Below are 5461 nucleotides of genomic sequence, written 5' to 3'. Positions count from 1 at the left end.
TTACAGAAGGCTCAGCAGATTCTACACATAACAGATTTTTTTTTTTTACACAAATAATGACCCATTACCAAGCAAATCATGTGTTTTTTCTACTTTATTTTTAAAAGATCTGCTGCTTCAAGATCACAATAATTTAAAATAGTGGGATATTCAGTTTCAAATAAGAGGTTTTGGAGCATTGCACTGCTAAGGGAGCTGAGATAGAGGGGGTTTGTAGAACCTCTCCCCATCCAGCTCCCTGGGGTGAAACAGTTAAACCCTTGCAAAAGTCATAATTCCTTTATAAATTAAAGTGAATGTAAAGTTAAATGAATGAGTGCCCAGTATTTAAAAATTCTATTAAAAACAGGGGCACTTTCATTCATAAAACATTACATTGCAGTGTTTGTTTGTTTTTAAATACTTACCTTTTTCTTTAGAAAACACAGACCGCGTTCCTCAGCCCGCAGCTCCTCTGTACTTACCTCAGTAGTGACGAAACCGGCTTCCTCCAATCATTGCGTGCATCCTAGAGCATCCATCTCATGAGGACACGCAGTAATTGGATGAAGTCAGTTTTGTCATTGATGTGCTAAGTACAGATGGGCTGCTGGCACAGGATTGCTAAAGAAAAAGGTAAGTATTTTTTAAAAAACGCTGCAATGTAAAGTTTCATGAATGAAAGTACCCCTGTTTTTAATAATATTTTTAAAAAAACAGGCACTCATTCATGAAACATTACATTCACTTTAAATGTTCTACATTTTCTCAGCAACAGTAAAACTTGATTGGAATTTGTGGCAAGTTTTAATTAGTACTGAAGAATTGCAGACTATTTAAATAGCATTATCATGCTGTTTAGCAATTACAAACTAAGTTAAAGTAGATTAGAGAAACATATTTTATGTTTTGGAATCTTATTCCACTATACAGGATATATTCCCTACCGAAGTGATTTTCAACCTTTTTTTTGCCGTGGCACACTTTTTTACATAAAAAAAATCCTGTGGCGCACCACCATCCCAAAATTTAAAAAAAAATCACATTGTAGCCTAATACAGCATATATATATATATATATATATATATATATATATATATATATATATATATATATATATATATATACACACACACACACACACACACATACTGTATGTATTGTGCTGTGATGCCATGCCTCCTACAAACTATACGTGACATATTGACATTCATTCACAAACAATCATAATGATTGTCTGTGAATGAATGTCAATATGTCATGGTTGTAAATGATGCCTGCCTGCCTGTCTGCCTGATGAGCCTGTCACAGCCTTTGAAAGAGGGACACCCCTGCACTGGGAGTAAAAAAACAAGCAAAATTTAAAAAATATGTCACACTGTTGTCAGTCTGCCACGGCACACCTGAGGATCTCTCACGGCACACTGGTTGAAAAACACTGCCCTACCGTTTCTTATTGGATGGTGGATAGTGTTTTGCTTGACAATTACATTACAACTAGGTTTGCCATCTTTTTTGGAAAAATATACCGACCATGCCCATTCTTGCATAATTAATGCTTGGAGTTTGTCAGAATATGTGGAGGGGTGTTTTGTTCACCTGCCTCTTGAAGATTGACCACAAGTTCCCAATATGATTAAGTGTCTGGGGAGTTTCCTGGCCATGTACCCAAAATTTCGATGTTTTGTTCCCCAAGCCACTTAGTTATCACTTTTTCCTTATGGCAAGGTGCTCAATCATGCTGGGAAAGGTATTTTCATCACCAAACTGTTCTTGGATGGTTGGGAGAAGTTGCTCTTGAAGGATGTTTTTTTACTATTCTTTATTCATGGCTGTGTTCATAGGCAAAATTATGAGTGAGCCTACTCCCTTGGCTGAGAAGCAACCACACACATAAATGGTCTCAGGATGCTTTACTGTTGGCATGGCATAGGTGACTTTACCGCAGTCCTCAGCAGTCTGTCCCTGATGTTTTTCCTGAAGAGAAGTGGCTTCTTTGCTGCCCTTCTTGACACCAGGCCATCCTCCAAAATTCTTCACCTCCCTGTGCGTGCAAATGCACTCACACCTTCCTGCTGCCATTCCTGCTAAAAAATAATTCAGACCGAGCGCCAAGGATATACCTCAAGCTAGTATACAGAGACCTCCTAGCTGGTCTAAAATATAAATGAAACAAGTAATATATTGTATACAGCGCCTAAAGGCAAAGGTATTGGTGGTGTAGAGTGAGGATGTAGAACACTCCTGTGGTATGAAAATAAATTAATCTAATTTATTATTATTATTCCTGAGCAAGCTCTGCACTGGTGGTGCTCCGATCCCACAGTTGAATCAACTTTAGGAGACGGTCCTGGTATTTGCCCTGAAGACTTCTTCACAACAATTGAACCTCTCTCCTTGAAGTTCTTGATTATCCGATAAATGGTTGATTTAGGTGCAAGCTTAGTAGCAGTAATATCCTTGCCTGTGAATCTCTTTTTGTGCAAAACAATGATGACTGTGCGTGTTTCCTTGCAGGTAACCATGGTTAACAGAGGAAGAACCCATACTGTCAGACATATACTTGAACAACATTAGTATGTCTAACTCAATTTAATAGAAAGGTCCAAAGTCCAGAGAGGTGTTGAGACCCCTTGGCATTAGTGTGTCCATCATATAAATCCATTTACTCTCTAGCTGCAATAACTTCTTGGCTCTGCTGCCACACCTAGCCAATGGGGGTACATGGTCAATGAGCATTGAGCGTAGCCTAGAGACACAGTGCTTGCATTTAGTGAAGTGGCGTGCCACCGGCTGCTCAGTCTCTCCTTTTTCCAAGCCATTAGAGATGGCTGCACTCTTTCCTCATACAAAGGATGTGATGGCTCTACAGAAGGTAAAACAAAAGAGGCCGCATGTGTTTCAGGTTAACAAAACTTAAGGTAGTACCAACTCAACTTAACAACTCAACTTAACATTGAGGAGTTGGTTCCTGCTTTGCTGGAGTTTAGCGAGCTGGACTGCTTTTAAAGGTCCAGCCTGCATCATTTGGCACAACTGAGTGTCTTTCCTAAATGTGAGTACCCTGCACTTCTTTGTACTGCCTCCAGTTTTGTTAACCTGACTGATACACAAATGTGGCACCTCTTTTTTCTACCTTTCTTCTGTATATGCAAATTGCCATTATAAAAACTGAGGCAGCAGACTTTGTGAAAATTAATATTTGTGTCATTCTCAAAACATTTGGTTAGGACTGTAGGCAAAAATAGCACATCATCTGGTATGAATAGTTAAAAAAAAAAAAAAAGGTTTACCAGATTATCTTAACATGCATATGTCACCAACTAAAGTAATACAATTAGAATGTATTCAACTCCTAATGCTTATAACCCATGGAAATAAGTAAAAAGGAATACACAAATATGCCTTAAACTAATGAGTAAGGAAAATAACTAGCCGGGGTGACGCCTGGTTCCTCACTGCTCATGTGAGAAGAATTTTTGAGCAAGTACAGGTTGCCCTTAGGAGGACCCACCTACTTTGTGGGACTTTCAGGAGTAGTGTTCTGCCCGACCCCCTAAAGAAGTTTAATATTATATTTAGTAATCACTGACACAAGTGTGCTGGCTCCCTAAACCTGTTTAATGAGATCTAGTGATCACTGAAACTACTTTACAGACTCCCTAATCTGTTTAATGAGACTTAGTGATAACTGACGCTACTGTACCAACCCCCTAAATCTTTTTAATGAGATCTAGTGATGACTGGCACTGCTTTACCTACCCCCTAAATCTGTTTCATGAAGTGATCGATAAAGATACTGTACCAGCTGCCTATAAAAAAAATTACACAAATATGGATACAATAATATAATGAAAAGGGCAATAAATGTGATTACATCATAGTAAGAAATGTATGTTCTGGATCTTTCTATCCCATGACAATATGAGATGGCATCTGTAAGCACTGGACCACTTCTACAACAGAATGTGGAATTATTATGATGATCTCTCTGGCATCAGGGTGAAGCAGACTCCATTGTCCAGTAAGAAGATGCTGTAGTAGAGGGCCAGTAAGGAAGTCTCTGCACAGGGGCCATATATGAAGTTAATTGAAAATGGTTATTTGAAATCCAAAGAATCCTAAAAGCCAATCATGACAAAGAAAGGAGGGTTACATGTGCCACTGGTTGCAACCCTACTGAGATAGTTGAAAACCAAGACTAATATTTGAGGATGTTGGAGGGATTAGGAGGTCACAATTGGTGTTCCTGAAGACATCGATAACGTCACAGTGTTAAAGAAAGCTATAATTGACCCCTATTATCCACAATAGTTAATTAAATATATATTCCTCTTTTTTTTTTTAAATGGCCTTACATTATAATAGGCTCACCATGAAAAAATTATTCCTAATGCTATTTATAAATTCAAAGTAATGCACATCAAACTTAGCAGAAAATACCATCAGTGTCATAAAATAAGGAAATCATTTGGCACTCTCCTGTGTTTTCTCTGTTGTTCTCATTCTCCTCTGGCTTTCTTGTTTTCTTTTGTATCTTAATAAAATGCTAGATGCAATATCTGTGAACTATATATAAAACAATGGTAATTTTTGGGGTGTTTTTTGTGCAGACTGGGCTACAGTCAGCTGAAATCAGGCATTCATCGATCATTGGTGAATGAGGTTCCCACCAACAGCTGAGCCATGGTGTGCATTGACATTTTACTGTGATTCAGATTTCATATATATTGAAGTCTGATTGAACAGCCAATAGAATGCCAGCTCAATCCTATTGTCTGATTGGATCAGCCAATAGGATTGAAGTTCAATCCTATTGGCTGATTGCATTCTATCAGCCAATCGGAATTGAAGGGACGCCATCTTGGATGACGTAATTTAAAGGAACCTTCATTTAGTCGTCGGACAAAGAAAGAAGAGGATGCTCCGCGTCGGATGTCTTGAAGATGGACCCCCTCCGCGCCGGATGGATGAAGATAGAAGATGCTGTCTGAATGAAGACTTCTGTCCATCTGGAGGACCTCTTCTGCCCGGCTTGGATGAAGACTTCTGCCCGTCTGGAGGACCACTTCTGCCCGGTTGGGTGAAGACGTCTCACGGTAGGGTGATCTTCAAGGGGTTAGTTTTTTTTTAAGGGGGGATTGGGTGGGTTTTAGAGTAGGGTTGGTTGTGTGGGTGGTGGGTTTTAATGTTGGGGGGGAATTGTACCTTTTTTTTACAGGTAAAAGAGCTGATTACTTTGGGGCAATGCCCCACAAAAGGCCCTTTTAAGGGCTATTTGTAATTTAGTGTAGGGTAGGGCATTTTTTTGGGGGGGGGCTTTTTTATTTTGTTAGGGGGATTAGATTAGGCGTGATTAGTTTAAAATTCTTGTAATTATTTTATTGTTTTCTGTAATTTAGTGTTTGTTTTTTTTCGTACTTTAGATATTTTTTTTAAATTGTAATTAATTGCATTTAGTTTTGGTAATTAATTTAATTAT

General features: G+C 38.5%; 1 non-coding gene across 1 annotated transcript; it reads left to right on the top strand.

Moving 5' to 3' along the window:
- Nucleotides 1-3380: 3380 nt before the first annotated feature.
- LOC128646319 (U12 minor spliceosomal RNA) lies at nt 3381-3530 on the top strand. The gene has a single exon (XR_008400269.1). It is a non-coding gene; the product is annotated as a U12 minor spliceosomal RNA (small nuclear RNA).
- Nucleotides 3531-5461: the final 1931 nt, after the last annotated feature.

The sequence above is a fragment of the Bombina bombina genome, chromosome 1 (assembly GCF_027579735.1).
Source record: "Bombina bombina isolate aBomBom1 chromosome 1, aBomBom1.pri, whole genome shotgun sequence".
NCBI lineage: Eukaryota > Metazoa > Chordata > Amphibia > Anura > Bombinatoridae > Bombina > Bombina bombina.
Note: the sequence above shows the minus strand (reverse complement) of the source record. Positions and strands in the feature narration are given on the sequence as shown.